At 36.9% G+C, this 21,938-nt stretch overlaps 1 protein-coding gene across 8 annotated transcripts in view; it reads left to right on the forward strand.

Moving 5' to 3' along the window:
* The window catches only part of ZNF385B (zinc finger protein 385B), a 366,359-nt gene that overhangs the window by 193,385 nt on the left and 151,036 nt on the right, over window positions 1-21,938 (forward strand). The window contains exon 1 of one of the 8 annotated variants that reach the window (XM_024977388.2): window positions 15,481-15,552. The gene's annotated coding sequence lies outside the window, so the exon portion shown is untranslated. 8 annotated transcript variants of the gene reach the window in all.

A 21,938-nucleotide genomic window follows, 5' to 3' on the forward strand; every position in this document is an offset into this window, starting at 1 on the left:
ACTATAGGCTTACTTGGCATGTGCACGTGGAACTTCTTCTCCAGAAAGATTCACACCAGGATCCCTCCTGACTCTTGAGGTTCAGGCTACTGGGCTTCCCAGGTGGTGCTAGTGGTAAGGGACCCACCTTCCCGCAACGGGAAGATCCCCTAGAGGAGGGCATCACAACCCACTCCAGTGTTCTTGCCTGGAGAATCCCATGGACAGAGGAGTCTGGTGGGCTATGGTCCATAGGGTCCCAAAGAGTCAGACACGACTGAAGTGATTTAGCATGCATGCACCCCTGGCAGGTACTTCTTGGTTACAGTGTACAAGTCTGAAAGTGGAGGCATGGGCACAGACCAAGAAAGAGAAAAAAGAAAGGAGCGGTTGAGTTTTAATAAGACATGAAGTTGGTGTCTTAAGACAATGCATTTAGAAAATTCAGTAATAGAAGAGAATAGAAGTGACATTGTCAGTCAGGAGAAACACAGAAACTTGAATGTTGGAAGTTTGAATGTCAGATTTTGTCATCATGAGTAACAGTTACTGAAGTCTTTTTTAATGTTTCCTAGTCACTCTCTGCTTCCATGTTTTATGACCTTCTATTGCTCTGGCAGCACTCAGGATCTCCACATACCTATTATTTTATTAGTTCCTTCCTCTCCCTGGATTTTTGGTCACTCTTCTCCACTTTTATTGATCCTTGTGGTTTGTTTATCAATACCTTCTGGGTCTCAAATATTCAGGTCTATTACTTCTCATCCGGCATATTGGCCCACACCACATATATGTCTGTTTGATATCATTGTGCCCATATCCTCATCCTTGAACAAGCTATAAACCAAGTCTAAATAGAACCAAATAATCTGGGCCAGTAAATCTAGAATAGGTATCAAAGGAGAAACCACAGACCCCAGAGTAAGACAGACCCAAGACCCATGAGACACCCAGGTGCCTGGTGTACATGCTCTGATAGGTGTGTGCCTTCTATGAGTGCTCCCAGTATGGGAAGCTTTCATCCAGGTCAACCAGATTCTACTCCATCTGCAACCTATAAAAACTGTGAAAACGTGGCCAGTACCTAAATGCCATAGGTAGTTATCCCCAAATAATGGAAATATAAGTTTTCATTTTTATCATTTCTTATGCTTTTCAAAATTTCTCTTATAAAGTTGTATTGCTGTTATAATAAGAAAGAAACTCTTCAATTATTTTTATAAATTAATCTGTTTTGTCAAGGCAACTCTTCTAAGAACAGATTAACAAAAAACCAGAATGACACAGCAGCCATTAAATTTTAAATTATTTGCATATTTTATAGACATTCAGTAAATCTCCTAAAGTCCAGTCTAGAGTTTAAAGCAATCTAGATTCCACAGCTCTCAAAATCCAAAGGAGGAATGTCTTTTTCTCACCACAAAAAAGAAGAAATAGATGAAGACTCAGAGAGCAGAAATTGTCCTTTCTGAAGGCAATACTGAACTAATGGAGCATTTCTTAAATGTCTGTGACTCTCAGGTACTGGTGAAAATACCGCCCAGTCCTACAGTAAGGAGAAGAGCCTTAAAAAAGAGTCAGGGTGTGATGGTGGGCAGCACTAAAGTCCAAACACCTTTTAAGGAGGTGCCCAGTGTCACAGGATACTCTTAACTGTTTTATTTGTTTTTTGTTTTTTGTGTTTCTTTTTGAGCAAGAAGAGTCCTTATCAAATTTCTGCTTCACACTTTAACTTCAACTTATAGGCTCCACAATTAGCTGAAATATGCTTTCTACTAGTTGAACATTGGATCAGTTTTGATCACATCAGAAGTAATTTTGTATAAATGTAAACAAATATGATTGTGCTTAATTACTCAGTAGTATCCAACTCTTTGCAACCCCATGGACTGCAATGCACCAGGCTCCTCTGTCCATGGGATTTTCCAGGCAAGTCTACTGGAGGGAGTTGCCATTTCCTTCTCCAGGGGCTCTTCCCAATCTGAGGATCAAACCCATGTCTCCCACAATGCAGGCAGATTCTTTACCAACTATGTCATCAGCAAAGCCCTTAACAGATATATTAGTTTATTTCTAAGAATTTATTGACTCCCAGCTACTATTTATACTTCTTATGCTATTACAAAAAAACTATCATCTCTACTCAGACTTACAAAATAATAGATCCTTATTTTGTAAAGGGGATTTACAAATCAGTTCAAAATTCATTGGTACTAAAAAGCCTCCTGACCCAAATATCAATGTTCTCTTTAGAAGATTTCACAGATCTTGAGCTGAAATTCCTGTGAAGAAGGAAAAGTTGGCTTTCTCACTGTTTTGCTGCCCTTGTTTACTGGGACACGAGAGGCTTAGGGCCTCTAATACTGTTGATGTTTACTAGGTATAAACAGTTATTCCTCTTGAGAATACTATACTTAAGGACATAAATTTGTAACGGCCACTTGTACTCCCTGTAATAATTAAGCTTATTTAATAATGTATGAAAATAAATGCATCTTAAGGGATAAGGAGTAGATTCCTGATTTTTCACATTGAACCAAATCACTCAATAAGTATTTATATAGGTACTTGCCAGTGCACAGATTTTTTAAGCATTGGGACCAGCTGTCACCCTGGTTAAAAAATGGAGTATGATATCCCACCCTCATGCCTGACTGCCCATAAATACACTTCAAATCCAAGACCATTTCTTGGTCTCTTCCATTTGGGGGGGAAAAAGAAGCTACTTACTAACAATTGGTTGAGGAGGCCTTATAAATAGCTGAAAAGTGAAGACAAAGGAGAAAAGGAGAGAGATACTCATCTGAAGGCAGAGTTCCAAAGAATAGCAAGGAGAGATCTTCCTAAGTGAACAATGCAAAGAAACAGGAAAACAATAGAATGGGAAGGACTAGAGATCTCTTCAAGAAAATTAGAGGCACGAAGGGGACATTTCATGCAAAGATGGGCTCAATAAAGGACAGAAATGGTAGGGACCTAACAGAAGCAGAAGATATTAAGAAGAGGGGGCAAGAATACACAGAAGATCTATGCAAAAAAGATCCTAATGACCTGGATAACCACAATGGTGTGATCACTTACCTAGTGCCAGACATTCTGGAATCTGAAGTCAAGTGGGCCTTAAGAAGGATCACTACGAACCAGGCTAGTGGAGAAGATGGGATTCTAGCTGAGCTATTTCAAATCCTGAAAGATGATGCTGTGAAAGTGCTGCACTCAATATGCCAACACATTTGGAAAACTCAGCACTGGTCACAGGACTGGAAAAGGTCAGTTTTCATTCCAATTCCAAAGAAAGGCAATGCCAAAGAATATTCAAACTACCAAGTGATTGCACTCATTTCACATACTAGCAAGGAAATGCTCAAAATTCTTCAAGGTAGGCTTTAACAATACATGAACCAAGAACTTCCAATGTACAAGCTGGACTTAGAAAAGTCAGAGGAACCAGAGATCAAATTGCCAACATCCTCTGGATCATAGAAAAAGCAATAGAATTCCAGAAAAACATCTGCTTCATTGACTATGCAAAAGCCTTTGACTGTGTGGATCACAACAAACTGTGGGAAATTCTGAGAGATAAAAATACCAAGCCACCTGACCTGCCTCCTGAGAAATCTGTATGCAGGTCAAGAAGCAGTAGTTAGAACCGGACATAGAACAACAGACTGGTTCCAAATTGGTAAAGGAGTACATCAAGGCTGTATATTGTCACCCTGCTTATTTAACTTATATGCAGACTACATCATATGAAATGCCAGGCTGGATGAAGCTCAAGCTGGAATAAAGAGTGCTGGGGGAAATATCAATAACTTCAGATATGCAGATGATACCACCCTAATGGGAGAAAGTGAAGAGGAACTAAAAAGCTAAAGAGCCTCTTGATGAAGGTGAAAGTGGAGAGTGAAAAAGTTGGCTTAAAATTCAACATTCAGAAAACTTAGATCATGGCATCCAGTCCCATCACTTCATGGCAAATAGATGGGGAAACAATGGAAACAGTGACAGATTTTATTTTCTTGGGCTCCAAAATCACTGCAGTTGGTGACTGCAGCCATGAAATTAAAAGATGCTTGCTCCCTGGAAGAAAAGGAATGTCAAACCTAGACAGCATATTAAAAAGCAGAGACATTTTTTGCCAACTGAGGTCCATCTAGTTAGTGCTATGGTTTTTCCAATAGTCATGTATGGATGTGAAGTTTGGATCATAAAGATGGTTGAGAGCCAAAGAATTAATTCTTTTGAACTGTTGTGCTGGAGAAGACTCTTGAGAGTCCCTTGAAATGCAAGAAAATTAGATCAGTTAATCCTAAAGGAAATCAACCCTGAGTATTCATTGGAAGGACTGATGCTGAAGCTGAAGCTCCAATACTCTTGCCAGTTGATGCAAAGAGCCGACTCATTGGAAAAGACCCTGATACTGGGAAAGATTGAAGGCAGGAGAAGGGGATGACAGAAGATGAGATGGTTGGTTGGCATCACTGACTCAATGGACATGAGTTTGAGCAAGCTCTAGGAGATGCTGAAGGACAGGGAAGCCTGGTACCCTGCAGTCCATGAGCTCATAAAAAGTCAGACACTACTTAGCAACTGCATAGCACTAACAATTGGTGATTCTAATGACATTTTCATTTGTTTCATGTTTAGAAAATATCTCTTCAATAGGTAGTTAACTTAAATTGTTTTATAAACCAAAGCACTATGACAGATGAAAAAGCACAGGCAGAGTCTGTCTTGATGTCCTATTTTAATCAGAATTAAAAGGAAAAATAAAAGGAAAGTGGACACTGAAGAATTAAGAATCATAAAGTATTTCTAGCCTGCCTAAGAGTGGTAAATAAAATAGTATGTGCTGGAATTAAAAGATTTACATATTTGAAATAACTATGTCTAACATGTCAAACTGAACTGAACATGTCAAAATAGATTGTATTTTTTAAAAAATCATACTGTGTGCTTTAAACATACTTCTATCAGGCACTTGCCACGGGGAAGGGACTTTGTTATGTAAAAGATATAAAGAGCACTGTTTCAACAGACATGGAGCTGGAAACAGAATATGATTACTTCTTAAAATATGCAATGTAGAAAACAAATCACTTCACAATTATGTACCTTGTCCAAGAAGAAAATATTATTTCCCTTTTGCTGCAGAGTATAAACTGTTTTGAATTGAGTTTTAAAATGTGTACAGGCTCAGTGACATTTTACAATTTTAAATGTTAGAATACTCTTTGGAAATTTTGAGACATTCCCTCCAGTAACCACTTTGACAAGGAGAGCAGACAAAAGTTTCCTCAAAAACAATCTTGCTGTTTTACTTTGCAACAAATTAAAGTATGTATAGAATAAACCCTATAGTATAGTTATATATTTTTCATATAGAAAATTCATATTCATATAGAATAGTTGTAGTAATAAATTGTTACCACATATAATAATGTTTGCTTTGTAAAAACTCTCTGGATACTATGACTTACTGTAGGAGAAGCAGGCAACAGAGGATTAGATGGTTGGATGTCATCACTGACTCAGTGGACATGAGTTTGAGCAAACTCTGGGAGATAGTTAAAGACAAGGAAGCCTGGTGTACTGCCGTCCCTGGGGTCACAAAGAGGTGGACACAACTGAGTGACTGAACAACAACAACAGCTGGTTTATTATTTGCATTTGAATTTATATGATGAACAGAATTTAAAAATTATTACCAACATAAATACTTTTTAGTTATAGGAAGAGTTGATGGAAGTGGATTCTAACTAGTTATTTCTTGTCAATTAATTCAAAATTTCTAGCTAATAGGGCAGTTCTTTTATTGGGATAGAATTACTTTTATTATTTCTTCTAGTTCTACCATTTATTTAGATTACGTCTTTTTCCTAGTCATAATTAACCCCTTCTTAGAAATCCACTTTTTTAATTTATATTTTTATAATCTGCCCTACACCTTTAGGATTTTTTTTTTAATTTTTAAACTTAAAAGTCTCTGTGAGTTCACATTGATATCTCCCACAGTGCCAATCCTTAGAGAAAGCTTTCAATAAAAGAGTTCTGAATGGACTCAGCTTTAAAATGGATCACAAATTACCAAAGAGGTATTTTCTAAAGACAGACTTGCATTTAACTTCTGATAAATATTGGTGTATATTGTAGAATTTTTAAAAGAGAGTTGTTGTAGTTCAGGTAGGGAGGGAGTAAGGAAGAAGTATCAGACTAAGAAGAACTGAACTCCAGTAGGCTCCATCAGAAAATAGTCCTGTGTGCTTTCCCAAGTAACCAATTGCTGTCACCCCGCCTTTACTTGGCCTCCTTCATGGGATTGTTGCTTACAGTCACATGAGATAATGTATGAGATAACACGTTGAGTACTAAAAAGTGCCATAAAAATAGGCAGTATTATTACACTATGTCTTAACCATGGCACACTGAACATTATAAAATAATATTGTTGTTCTAAGGTCCTTGGCCATTGCATTATGTTGGAATGGAAAAAAATCTTTTTCTTTAGAAAAATTGAGACCCTAGAAAAAAAATTTTTTTAAATAAAAGATATAGGATTTACCAATGCTTATACTTTGATCTGTGGGCTTCCCTGGTGGCTCAGTGGTAAAGAATTCACCTGCCAATGTAGGAGACACAGGTTTGATCCTTGGGTCAGGAAGATCCCTTGAAGAAGAAAAAGGCACCCCACTCCAGTATTCTTGCCTGGGAAATCCCGAGGACAGAGGAGCCTGGTGAGCTGTAGTCCATGGGGTTGCAAAAAAGCTGGACACGACTTAGCTACTGCTGCTGCTGCTGCTGCTGCTGCTGCATCACTTCAGTCATGTCCGACTCTGTGCAACCCCATAGACAGCAGCCCGCCAGGCTCCTCTCTCCCTAGGATTCTCCAAGCAAGAATACTGGAGTGGGTTGCCATTTCCTTCTCCAATGCATGCATGCATGCATGCTAAGTCGCTTCAGTTGTGTCTGACTCTGTGTGACCCCATGGACAGCAGCCCACCAGGCTCCTCTGTCCACAGGATTCTCCAGGCAAGAATACTGGAGTGGGTTGCCATTGCCTTCTCTGACTTAGCTACTAAACAACAACAAACTTTGAACTAGACTGCAGCATACCCAGATTGTTTTAGGAGGTTGCTTTGGAAGATTGTACTAACATCAGCTAACACATACAGAGTATGTGCTTAAGAGCACTCTCTTAAGCCCTGGGTTGACAGTTTAGGGCACATTGTCTCATTTAATGCTCAATACCGCCCGATAAAGGTGGGCAGTATTATTGAATTCAATGTGTAGGTGAGGAAATTGTAGCTTAGATAGACTAATGTGTCTACGGCTATACACATCAAAAGGTGCAGAACCAAACCTGAATCCACAATTGTTTTACTCCTGAACCAATGCTCATTTGTTCTTTTTTGGCCTGGCAATGCTATTAGCTAAAGCCCAATAATTTTCTAGCAATCCAAATCCATGAGGAAGTAAATTAAATAGTAAGAATTATATTATTTAATATCAAATTAATTTGAAGATACCTAAGGAATTCTGAAGATCAGCCCTGGGATTTCTTTGGAAGGAATGATGCTAAAGCTGAAACTCCAGTCCTTTGGCCACCTCATGCGAAGAGTTGACTCATTGGAAAAGACTCTGATGCTGGGAGGGATTGGGGGCAGGAGGAGAAGGGGACGACAGAGGATGAGATGGCTGGATGGCATCACGGACTCGATGGACGTGAGTCTCAATGAACTCCGGGAGTTGGTGATGGACAGGGAGGCCTGGCGTGCTGCGATTCATGGGGTCGCAAAGAGTCGGACACGACTGAGCGACTGAACTGAACTGAAGGAATCACATGGATCTTTAGAGGTAGTTAAGGAAAATTTTGGCATCTTTAAAATAAAGAATTTTAAAAATAATAATGAGGAAAATTAAATAGCAAAATAAACTTACTTAATGAGTTATTGCTTAAGACATTCCTGTTAGCAATACATGAATTTTCCAAATATGTAATTTATGTCATAATATCAAGATTTTGTTCTCTAATATAACATTTGAATTATGATAACTTCCATTAAGAAAATAATAATACTCCAGTTGAAAAATAATTCTGGGTTTCCAGACTCTCATATATTGGCAATATATATGATATTTTCTCTTGAAAAATTGCAGAGTAGTTATCATTATAGAGAAGGCAAAAAATTTAATTTACAACTAGGTGGGCTAAAAGAGAAATGTATTCTAACATTTAAAATTGCAAGTCCAAGTTGGTAGCCAGGTGATTTGCTAAGTAGAATATTTATAATTATTGTAACACTTTTAAAAAATATTAAAAAGCTTGCATGTTTTATTTTGGCTAATGAGACTGAATACATAATTCTTCAAAGTCCTAAAAATAAACACATAAAAATGGCGTGATCCTAATTGCTCATTTTATTAGTGGACACTTTTAAGTATTGCATAAATGTCTTCTCAGGATGTTTCCTAATGAAGTTTCAGACAGTTTACAAAATAAAATAAGTACTACTAAAGTGAGCCTAGGCAGTATGTCAGTGGTCAGTAATCCTATAAATCCTTATATACAATATTTGTGTTATATTTCTTCTTTGTTTTAGAACTTACTGTAAAGAGACATTTAGTTTTATTTGTTGCTATAGACTTTATGTATACCTCTCATCAATGTGATGAGAATTGTAGGTAAAAAAGAAAGTGGTAAAAATGGGAATCATTTTGATCCTGCCCAGCAATCTGTTTCTTATTGACTCCTTGGATCTTGTCATCATAACAGATATAGCAGTTCACAGCTTTAAATGGAGAAATAGATAATGAAAAAGCAAATTGTCCTAATAGCATATTTGGGAGAAAAGATATTTTAAAACTTTTTTATTTTGATTTTGACATTTTAGTATAACAATATTGATGGCTCTGTTGATTCTAAGGGACCTTGTAGCAACTGATCCCAAGAAACATTCGTAATGGATGTATTTCACTTAATACAACATTTCAAGTAACTCAGAATTATGCACATCTGTCATAACTATGTCATAAATTCAAATGGTGAATGTGAGTTTGAAAGAAGATTCTTCAACTCACTTAGATACAAGGCAAAATTACATTTCTACATCAGATTCTTTTTTTTACATAATGCCAGAGCTTTTACAAAAACAGAATCAGCAATATAAAACTGTTGTCATACATAGATTTAGAAACTTTATGTACAACTTATGTTAGAAGTCAGAAAATTATTTATTCCATACCTGTTATCTAGTTTCATAAAGGCTTAAAAATGGCCATCCTAGATAATAACCAAGAATTTTATACATGAAATGAATATTTTATTATTGCTTTGGGATAGTTTCAGAATTTACTTAGTGAACTTCAAAATCTTTTTCTTGCTTTATCCAGACTGAAACCTAACCCTTCCTCAGCACACAGTTATCAAATGAGCTGGCAGCATCCCCAAACCTAAATGTAGTTTCTAAATGTTGCCAAAGGATTATGCCCAGAATCTCTAATGCTCTCAAAGGACCGTAACACTGTGCCATTTTATCTTGTGTATTCAAAGAAAATGGTGCTGACTGGAATACCCAAGTGGGTTATATGCCTTCGTTCATCCAAGAATGGCTGTGTTTATAATTTACCTTCACCTTGTCATTTATTTTTTTTTTCTTTCTATCCACATACCGTCATGAATCTTTTGAGAAACTTAGCTGCACTTCACCATTTCCTTCTCCAATGGGAGTTTAACTGCTGTTATTATGTAGGGAAAGTGAAAGTTGGAAACATTTTCCCTAAATGGAATATGGGTCTTTTCTATGACAGTGGTATAATTCTGAAAACTTTTGTTGGGCATTCTCCACATGCTGGTTTCAGTGATGGAGGAAGAAAAAGAAATAATACAAGATTGGTTCTTGCCTTAAAGTATCTCCTGGTGTAGTCGTCAAGATTGCTATAAAAACAAGCAGCACCCTACAAAACAAGAAATGCAAGATAGTCACTTTAGTTAAGCAATTTAAATGGCTCTGCCCCTTTGTAGGAGAAGGCGATGGCACCCCACTCCAGTACTCTTGCCTGGAAAATCCCATGGACGGAGGAGCCTGGTGGGCTGCAGTCCATGGGGTCGAGAACAGTCGGACACAACTGAGTGACTTCCCTTTCACTTTTCACTTGCATGCATGGGAGAAGGAAATGGCAACCCACTCCAGTGTTCTCGCCTGGAGAATCCCAGGGATGGGGGAGCCTAGTGGGCTGCCATCTATGGGGTCACACAGAGTTGGACACGACTGAAGCGACTTAGCAGCAGCAGCAGCAGCCCCTTTGTAGAACCAACATAAAAAATTATGTTACTGATGCTTTCAATTTAAAGGAGTATTCCTGGGCAAAGATTTGAGAGAGAAAATGTTTGATCTAAAAGATATAGAAATAGATACATAATTCACCAGACTCCCATATTCAGATAAATATTTTTCTCATTTGGAGTAGCTACCTAAGGAAGCTATGCAGTACTTCTTTGGTTAGAACATTTTAAAATGTCCTCTGGTTGACTTTTCTTTAATCTCATATTAAAATAGTATTTTAAAGAAATGCCACTTAGTTTTCAAGTGCTGTGTTTGGTTTCTGAGATGTGGAGTTAGTTTCTTTCTTGAGATCAGTATTAGAGTTCAGGCTGGATCTGTTATTTCTTGACCCTTAGGTTGGAAGGCATTCATTAGTGACAGTGGCTGGGTCTTGCAATAAATCTGCTCTAGGCTGGAAGATTGGCACAAATGAAGACAGATTCTGTTTAGAATTGTTTTCACTTAAGGTTTCTAATGAACCAGCAAACAGCACAACAAACGTGAGACTGAGATACAGGTCAGCGGAGACATTTTCTGATGCTTCCCGTTATTCAAAGAGGTCAGGCAGTCCACACACCATGAGGAATCTGCTTAGACAGACCAGGTGAGAACTTCTCTCACAGGCTGTGAGGCTAGGAGAAGGGTGTTTATCTGTGATGATAGCAGGAATTTCGTCCTGAATCACCATCATTTACTTTTTTTTTACTGAGTCATCAAACAGCTGCTATCAGTCTTCAGAATGGTATTTAAATTTCCAAAGAGGCCACTTTGCTGAATCCTGTGGTTGATTTAATCACTACCTGGATAGTAGTTTGTGGTTTAATAACGGAGTTGATTTTATCATCCAAAGTAGTTATTGGATACCCAGTTTGGAGAAAATACTATACTGACATGTAATGCCATAATATTTAAATAATATAGAATCTCCTTTAATGGAGGTATTTTAACAGAAAAGAAAGTTTAGGTAGAAAACAGTTCCATACAAAACTATAAAAAGTATTCCTATTTTTTAATTATTTGGGGGAAATACTAGGTAGAGAAGTTTAAAATGAATTGCTCTGAGTTCTGCCCATTAGTTTAGCTGCGACTAAGAAATTTTAGCTATTAGTTGAAATCAAACATCTGGATGTTCTGTCTTTGATATGACAGCATGTAATATAAGCTTATCAGGAATTCTCATTTCATTGCTATTAATTTTTGTTATTTTAAATACTTTCCATCCACATGTACTTGGCACTAAGATATATGAAGGAGTGAATACCTTAGGTTTTTTTAAATCAGAAAATCTGAGTTTAGTCTCAGCTTTGAAATAGCATAGTTTTGAGCGAATCCCTTAACCTTTCTGGAGCTCAGTTTCTCAATTTATAAAGTGGGTATTTTTGAACCACAAACCAGTTTACCAGTAATTAGATCACTCAAGAGATTCTATAGAAGATAGACATGTAATAGCAAGGCGGTTGGTTGGAAAAGTCAAATACCATCTGTTACTCAAAAGGTCTAAATACCTGTCCATTCCTTTGGAGGTGTTTTGTTATCTGTCAACACACACATGCACAGTAGTTGCTAATACAATTATTAAAACATTCTTTTACTCATTTACTTTCTACCTTTTGTCAAATAATGTGCTTCCCCATAATCCAGATAAACAATGATTCCTCATATCTTTTAGAATTCTTCACAACAGTATCCTCAGGAATCATTTCCTTCTTTACATTCTAAATACTAAAGGCATTTAACATAAAAATCTGTTTCTTATAGCAATGTGTGCTCACTCACTGATTCTTGTCTCTTCGCAACCCTTTGGACTATAGCCCTCCAAGTTTCTCTATCCATGGAATTTTCCAGGCAAGAATATTGGAGGAGTTGCCATTTCCTCCTCCTGGGGATCATTACTACCCAGGGATCAAACCTGTGTATCTTATATCTCCTGCATTGCCAGCAGATTCTTTATTGCTAAGCCATTAGGGAAGCCCTGCTTATATCTATGTCTTTTTTTTTTTTTTCAAAATAAACATTGTGAACCATAAGAATTAATAAACTCTTTTTAGAAGGATGAACACTAATTCTAAGCCTAGTTTTTCAAAGTGCCAAACAGCTCAATATTAGAAGATACCAGTTATTATGCAGACAGAGCCTTAAGTACATGGAATTCATTATGGCGTTTATTACAACTTGAAGCTATTTTTACAAACCAAATTCAAAACTATGGTAATGTGTAATATCATGAGCTCCATAGTATAACAACTGTTGGCATCTCTCATGAAAAAAATCAGCCAGTACTGCACCCAGGGTGGCTTCACCAGGAACAGGTGAGTCAGTCATGGCAGAGGAGGCAGTTGAGTTAGTTGCAGGCATGTCAAGAAAACAAGCTCATGGTAATGGATTTTAGATTTTGTTATATTTTTAAGATATCTTCTTGAAAACATTTTAAGATTTACTGATATTATTTTGAGTTCTTATAATTTAGATTTATAGAATACCTTCCATCCCAAAGAATCTAATACAGTCTAATACAGAAGCACTTTACTAACCACATACTAGTTTGCAACAGGGTAATACTGCAGTTACCATGGCAACTACATTAGAACTCTTTCTTTTACTAACTTGGATCTTTTTTTAAGATTCTCTCTTCGTACTGACATTTTCAGTGCTTGAGCTCTAGTGAAGATGATTTTTACCTTTTCACACTGTGAAAAGTTGAATTAATTTTTTCAAAGGGTTTTGTACTTGTTGAATTCTTTGTATCAGGATACTTAAATTTAGAACTTGCTGGTCAAATCAAGAAACAAAGGCTCATGGGGGACTTCCCTGATAGTCTAGTGGCTAAGATTCCAGGCTCCCAATGCAGGAGGCTCAGGTTCAATCCCTGGTCCAGGAACTGGGTTGTACATGCTGCAACTTGGGGTTCGCATGCCACAACTGCAGCTCCCACAGGCTGCAATGAAGATCCTTAGTGCCGCAACTAACACCTAGCACGCCAATTAAATGCATAAATATTTTAAAAGGCTTATGAAGCAATAATGTTATCTAGTTTTTCCCCTAACTGTAAGACACAAACATAATATTTTTAAAAATTTATTTAAAAAAAAAACAAAGATTTTTTTAATGAAAAATTTCAGTGTGCCCAAGCTGTTGGAATTTAGTTTTTATCAAGAGGACCCATGAAAGACTGGCACAAAAATAGCTTTATATTAGTTGTGTGATAAGCTGAGATGATGTGGCCAAAGGAAAAGTAATGGAGGAAACATGAAAGGCTAATAGAAGCTTATTGTCAAGAGTATAGTACTGACCTTTGCGAGATAACTGTGAAGGATACAGATCGATGTTGCATTTTCTGTCATCAGCATCATATTAAGCCATGCCCATATCCAACATAGGTGCTAATGTATACATTTTATCTGTAAAATACAAGCATAGTAGTACATACTTTATAGATACTACTACTGAACCATGTTAGTGTTGCTGTGCGTTTAAGATAAGATGATGCACTGAACCCACAATAAAAATACTAAGTACCAGATGTGGTTAAAAACACAAGAACCAAGAAAAGTCAAGAACAAAAACCAAGGGAAATAGGATCTTTCTGAAAGGATAGATTAGGGTTTCCTGGGTGGCTCTAGTGATAAAGAACCTGCCTGCCAATGCAGGAGACCTAAGAGATGTGAGTTCAATTCCTGGGTCAGGAATATCCCCTGGAAGAGGGTATAAAAATCCACTCCAGTGTTCTTGCCTGGAGAATCCCATGGACAGAGGAACCTGGCAGGCTACAGTCCATAGGGTTGCAAAGAGTCAGACACGACTGAAGCAACTTAGTACAAAGGGATAGATTAGATACCTGGAAATGGGGTACTGCCATTACAATTAAATGAAAATGTAGAAATGGAATTGGAATAAGGAAGTGGCTGGAGGTTGGAAGAATTTTGAGGAACATGGTAGAAAAATCTTAGATTGCCTTGAACAGACTCTTAGAAATATGGACTTTGAACATGTTGCTAGACTACAGTTGCACACATATGCTACTGTTCATGAAAAAGGCAGGATGACTCAGAGGGCAGAACCAGTAATCCAGGTACCAGAACTGAGAGCTTCTGGATAAGAGCTTCTAGATAAGAAACTACATCTTGATTCTGGCCTTGTCAGATCCCAAGCACAGAATCCAGTCAAGCTCACGCAAACTTCTTACCTGTGGAACCATGAGATAATAAATAAGTGTTGTTCTAAGCCCATAAGTTTGTTGATAATTTGGTATGTAGCAATAGAAACTAATACAGATATTAATCACTAGATTCTCTAAAAGATTCTAAAGAGTTTAGCTCATATAGTTCAAAAGAGAGGAAAAATGGTTCCTAGAGATTTTATGTATACTCCTAAACTGTTTACAAAAGATTTGCTCTGGAAATGTCTTTTAAATGCTATACTATCTATATGGTTTCTATAGAAATGCAGTTTTTAAGCTTTCTAGGACGGAATAAAGGAAGTTTACGCAGCCCACAGTTTCCCACACAGAGGCTTAACTATTTAAACTAAAAAGGCCGAGGAAAGCTTTTTTACTTAAAAAAGCCAAATTCTTTGTTTTGAAAGTAGTAACATAGATCAGATAGTTAAAGGATGATTTTTCCTTTGAACTGTCCTAATTTCAGATTTAAATTTTTTTAAATGATAGTTTTTACTTTTACAATATAAGTTCTCTGTTTAGTGATTAACGCTAAATGAAGGTAAAAATCAGGTTATTATTTTTCATTGACATTTATTTTATACTTGTATAAAATTTGTTTTATTGTGATATCATAAATCTGCAGTCTGTGAGTCATTTCTAACTTATAGTAAGAGTTCACCTTTATCACTTCAGACAAGGGCTTTGTATCACGGTTTGAATAAAATATTGTTGTCCTGAGATGAGAGTGCTACTTAACAAGCATGTTTTGGCATCGCACCTCCTCTTTATCTGAACTAGCTCAAAATAATGTCAAAAATAGTAATGTCAAAAATAGTAATGTCAAAAATAACATCAAAAAATACTAATGTCAAAAATAACATCAGCTTACAATGGGCTTGCAGCAATGATGGTAGTTTTAGTAACTGAATCAACCGTAGGCCAAGTGCCAGTAGCTGGCTCAAGTCATATTTTAGGATATTATCTTCTGTGACTTACACTCAGAACATTGGGGCTTAGATGTGGGCAGTCACAAAGAAGACTTAGAAGCCAGTGGTGGTGAACAATCTCTTCCCTGCTGTACCATATACAAAAAAAGTAGGTATGATAACGTGTATGTTGATGAGATAACAATGACTAAGTGAGCAGAGCTGCCATTGGAGAGTGGCGGACCCTTTACAGTAGCTTTGAGCTCTGTTCATTAATGAAACCTGACAATTAACCACCTCTTAGTCTAATATTTATTCAGATTTATTTGTGCTACTGCCAAATGAAGTTGAAATTAGAATTGCTTAATAACAATAATAAATTAAACAAACTACTAACCTATACTGGTAGGCAAAGGGCTCAAAAGAAAATAAGTAAGTCTCTCAAGCAGCAAAGTGACTTTTTTTAACCTTTACTTTCTTCTAGTAAATGGTCTTATTTTCTTTGGTCTTCTTGTCCTTTTTTGCCAGCTTTTTCTTTTCAAAGTTGAAATACATCTGGTTGTTTTACTTCCACCCCTCCCTTTCCCATCATCACTTATATGACCTGGTAGTGGAAGTTATATTTGGAGAATATGACAACTACACATGTGCTCTTTAACTTAATGATATTAGAAAGATTTTGAAGGAAGATTGCTATAACTAAGGTGATCATTTATCCCAGTTCGCTTAGGACAGTCCCAGTCTATGCCTATTAATAGCCTCTCCTTTCATTCTCAAAACTCTTCTGGTTTAAATGGTAAATTACATAGTCACCCTAGCTGTAACTAAGCTGGGCTAAATGATGGTATATAAAAATGTATGAACTTAATAGTTGAAATTTTGGTAGAACCAAGTTATTAATAACAGCAAGGACGGAGTTGCCTTCCTTGGCACTGGGGTCTCTGTGTACTCTACAGAACTTTGTCATCTTTTAGGAGTGTTTTCAAGTATTTAAGCACTTTTTTCTTGTTTATATGCAAGAAGATTGAACTACCCAGGTTCTTATAGAATTATAATAAATGAGAGGATATTTTTCCTTTCAATAATTTTAAAAAATATTCCTAACAAAAATTCTTATTGAAATTATATTTTAGAAATATAAATGGAATTTTAATAAAATGAAATCATGGATTTGAAAAAAATTTAGAGGACACTATTGTTGCTGATAATTTGGAGTGAAGAAAAAGTGTTTAAATGCAAAATATTTAAAATGCTACAGCAAACAGAATAAAATTAATAGAGTGGTGTCTTTTTCAGATAGTTTAATATTCTTTGTCATATATAATATTTGAAGGCTATTTTTGTTATGTTTCAGTGTTTATTATAGTTTAAAGAAAATGTTTCTTATCCCAGACAGGGCTTTCATTCCTACTAATAGCAAATAACTTATTTTTTATCATAATTTATAGTAACATTTTGGAGAAATTTAACTGAACCCAGACAAGTTATTTCCTTTGTCTCTCCATCTAATGATAACTATTTATGGTGAGTTGAATAAATAAAGCTTACTGCAAAGAATTGATTTTAGGATCCCCATGTAGCTTGCAACAGACAGTATTCCCATTTGAAGATTCACAATGTTTACTTACAATATACTTAGTATAAGGTTTTAGGGAGTTTTGAGATGACAGTAGAGTCTGCTACCAACAAAAATGAAGACATAGCAGAGTAAAATATCTGGTGATTAGACTGCCAAAACCCTTCCATAAGCTGTTTAGACATACAGCTTTCAGTTAGAGCCAACATACTTTCAGTTTAACATTTTGTTACCTTGTTAATGTCATGCAACAACCCCATCTGGACCATGAAATAATAAAACATAATTCCAAAGAATTTTATATTTTGTATGTGAAAAAGTATCCAACAATCTTACAGTGTACTTTCATTCAGTATTTTTTTCCCCAGTTACCAAATAGTAGCACTTTTCCAGGATGAAACTTGCTGTTGGGTTCTGCTGCTGCTGTAAGCGTAACAGGGAGTTAATCGCAATGTCATACTTCCATGCTCACTTTTTTAATGAGGTATACTTATTGCCAAAGTAAAGCGTTCTATAAAAATGTGGAGATGGTGTAATGATTGTTATGATTGAATTGTGTATTTTAGCCGTCCAACTGACTGAGACTATTAAATTACAGTGTCCAGTACTATACTTATGAGTTAATAAAGTGGCAGTTATTTAAGGAAACAGTTTTTTTTTTTCTAAGTAGACATTATGTTTGCCTGTGTGAATACCTAGAGAATGTAGAGCGCTCTTAACTACATCACTGCTGGAAGTTCTACGTGTTTTCCAGAAAAAAAAAAAAAAATGAAAAAGGGGGGAAGAGCAGGTAAAGAAAGAGAGATCTGCCAGCCTCAGATTTGCCTCATTTTTGAGAGCATTCATAACTGTTTATTCTTCATAAATGGAGTGTGCTCAGATTTCAGTGATTTAATTTTTGAAAAGATACTGTTCCTACACAATTTGTGATCTCAAAATAACTAACCACACTACTGCTAACATGACTACATTTTCTCATTATGAAGCATGAGATAGGCTCTTGGACTTGTTTTCCACTGAGGATAAAGAAAAGAAGCTGTATGACACTTAGAGTCGCTGGAGCGGAAGGGACCTTGGGGTCCAAGTGGCCTTATGGAATAGACTTGGAGGGAGACCCTCAGCTTCAGCCGAACAGCTCTGATGCTTGACAAATCACTGAAAGGCTTTGCCTGTGCCTCAGTTTATCTATTAAGGACAATCAACGCATTCCATCATGTCCAATTTACGAGGACAAGAGAGAGAATCTATGTTAACCCCAAGGAGAACACGTTCCTAGTGTAAAGTATACAGAACAACGGACAAGTTACAGCAGAAGGAGAAGGGCCAGTTGCTTTTATTCTCTACTCTGAAGCCATAGCAGGTGCTGAGGTCACCATTGGGTGGAACAGTCTTGAGGTGCTTCTAAGAAATTAACCCAGCTTAGAAGGGATTAAGTTAAAGGTTCACTAGGGGAGCAACTTTCTAGGGATGATCATTATACAAAGTCTTTTAAGAAGGTTTGTAGGAAAAGCATTAGCCAGCCCAATCCCCTGTATCCCACCGGGTTCTATTTGCTTGCTTGAGAGCCATGTCCCTCTAAGCACTTTAATTGTAGTCTGGATTTTCCTAGACAACAAAAGTATGTTCTACTCAAAGTAAAACATCTTCTAATAGAAATGTTCTCATTTTTCCTTAATCCAAGAACCACAGGGAAGCTGAAGAAATTTCATTTTAGAGCTACAGTATACAGATAATACAGAAAGGACTGAGTGAGCAATTTTAATTATATGGAATGAATAGGAAATATACAGTGAAAAGAATAAAAAAAATACTAGCATAAAAAATTCATATGATTACAAAAAGTTTCTAAGAGCTTGAATATATATAGATATATATGTGTTTGTATATATAGGTATAATTTATATTGAAATATTAAATATATAAAGTATATATTCATAGATTGTTTCTTGTGAGGAATGAGCCACTTTGGGACTGAGATGTTTTATCTTTGCAATAAGTAGCTGGATAATTAGAAACTCTCCAAAGTCTCAGTAAACCTTTACTTTCTAGGTTTGTGGTTACCATCAGTCATCACAAGTGTGTGTGTCCGGTAAAGCATGTGTCTAAAGTGAAAGCTGAAACCATCAAATGATATTTATGTAGTGGTAACCATGTAAAATTCTTCAAAGGGGCCAGAAAGAGGATTTTAAAAGGAGAAATAAAGCTACTATTTATTGAGCACTACCACATTCTGGATGGAAAAATAATTGTGATAATAATAGCAACAACAGTCACAGATAAAACAAGTAAATGGATGCAGGTAGAAGTCTCAGATGCCAGGCTTTGCGCTAAACACCCATGGATACATTGTCTCATATTATATCATGAAATATTAATAAATCCTAACATAATCCCCATCTTACAAATGAGAGACCTGAAACACAGATTCATTCATTTGCCAGACTCTCCTGAGGCTGTGAAGCTTGTGTTCAAACCCCAGCTGTCTGTCCTCAGAGTCTGTTCCCTCTCTCACTCAGTTCTGACAACCCTGGAATATGGCATCAGCTACTGATGTAGATATTAGTTTCCCTGTTTAGAGGAAGTTTAGGTGACTTCTCTAGGGTCACACACAGATTCTATAGCAAGGAAGTTAACCCAGCCCTTTTTAAACAGGTGCTTTCTGCTATACTAGTCTACATTTCCCCTTTTTAGAACTTTTGTCCTTATGGTGAAAGTTTAATGAATCTTGAATTAGATATCTGACTATATTTTATCTGCCTCCCAAAAGAAAAATCAGCAGATCAACACTAGCAATAAATATTTATATCACAGTAACATCTGTTTTTTTGTGGTTTTTTTCCCAAATTGGCCTGTTACATAGGTTTCCATAGGAATCAATTCCTATCACTGACATAGGACAGTCTCACACTTCTAAACTTGCTTGTATTCCAGTGATTAAACTGATGATGTCTCAGTGACATTTTCCTGTGTGTTCATGGAGCTAGTAAGGTAGAGTAAGGCTTGGTCAATTCTTTCTAAATTCTTGGACCCTATAGAAAACATTCTTCATGTATCAGATTCAGTTTCAGTGGGAATAAACAAATAGGAAATAGACATGTAATCCAGACTTTAATTGGGGTGGAAGAGAACTGCTATTTCTCTCCCCTTTTCTGGAGTGCAGGAAATTGCTATGGATTAAAGAAGTGCTAATACCGCCTCCCATTTAGCCCACTTTAGAAATGTACACATGCTCTCTCTCTCTTTAGTCTTCTCTTCTTTACTGGTCTCTTTTCCCTGTGGAATGTGTGTATTTGGGCAGCTCTGACTTCTTTGGATTTGATGGGAGCATGAACTGGAAGCTGGGTCATTCAGTGCTGGGCTGTCTGCTAATACAAGTAGAAATTAACACAGTTAGAGCAGACTCAAGCCCACTGTTCACTTCGTGTAAGCCATTGAGCAATTCGAGAGTAATGATAGTTTTTTATTTCCTCCTGGCATTAAGACTTAAGAGCAAACTAACAAGTAACAAGAAAATTCAAAATTAGAGCTGACATGTCTTCCTTAATTTTCCCCAAAGTGTTTGAGTATGATTATTATTTAATGCTACTTTGTCCCTTAAATATAGGGTGTACCAGTCAACATATGAAATCGTTTTAGATAATAGGAGTTTGCCTGAAAGCTAATCCAAAATACGAAAAATATACCAGAGTGGCTGAAAGTGGGGAGTTCTAAAATCCTGAAGTGCAGACTAATGCAGAGCTTTCTCTGAGATGCTAGGTAGGGTTTTTCAAGAGTTTCTGTCATTTTGTGACATTTTCCTTCTTTGTCTACCCCTCAAGCTCAGCCCTACTGTATCATCACATTTTGCTGTTCAGATTCACCACCATTGATGTTGGGTCAGGAACATCATCCATGTACAGAAAGGACAGTGCGCTATAACATTTATATGGAAAAGAAAAGAGGCTTCAGGCACTAGGCATGTTGAACTCAGAGCTGTCAAGCAAATTATGCCAGCCCAGGATGTCTGCTCAAAGACTCACTGGTGTGGCAGGTGATGAATGAGTGGTTTTCATGCCCTCAGGCTCCTTCCCAAGAGAGAGAGACTAAATTGGAAGATGATTTTAGGAATCATGGTGGGTAAGTCTGACAGAACTCAGATCCCACCTCTTATCTCTACATGCATGAGGAATGATGGCAGGACTGGGTCTCAACTTGTGGGATGTTCAATACAGAGATGAGAAAAACCATCTTCCTTATTCATTCTGCCTCTTTGAAATGAAAATTTGCTCAAACAGAACAAGATTTCTGATTTAAATCAGAAGCATTGTGGATCCAAAGAAAAGGGGCTGCAAAGTGCTCACCTTTCCAATGGTGGTTAGAGATGGGCACTGAGAAAATGGCACCCAGCTTTTGACCTCACCCCAGAAAGTCAGGGCTTCCCTCACAGCTCAGTTGGTGAAGAATCTGCCTGCAATGCAGGAGACCCAGTTTCGATTCTTGGTTCAGGAAGATCCCCTAGAGAAGGAAATGGCAACCTACTCCAGTATTCTTGCCTGGAGAATCCCATGGACAGAGGAGCCTGGCAGGCTACTGTCCATGGGGTAGCAAGACTTGGACACAGCTTAGCAACTAAACCACCACCACCAGAAAGTCAAGTCTTATCGTGTTCAAGCCCTACCAGCTCCCAAAGGGATATGCAAGACCACTTTATCTTTTGAGAGAAACTAAATATAGGGCAAGTTTGTTTTACTTCATATTAATAGATTTAGAAATGGAATTTATTATTAGAAGAAACTAGACATTGAATATTCATTAGTACCCTTGATCCTCTTCTGAGCAGAAGACTTGAAAGAAAAGCTGGGTTTGGAAGGAATCTTTTTTAATCTTCTCTTTTTCCTGTGCTTTTGGGGCCAATGTTAAGTTCTGCCATCTGTAGAACATGTTCATTTTAAGTGTCTTACTTATAAGCTTCAGCTCTTTCAGGAAATTGTTTTTTGCTA

The sequence above is a fragment of the Bos taurus genome, chromosome 2, assembly GCF_002263795.3.
Source record: "Bos taurus isolate L1 Dominette 01449 registration number 42190680 breed Hereford chromosome 2, ARS-UCD2.0, whole genome shotgun sequence".
Lineage (NCBI taxonomy): Eukaryota > Metazoa > Chordata > Mammalia > Artiodactyla > Bovidae > Bos > Bos taurus.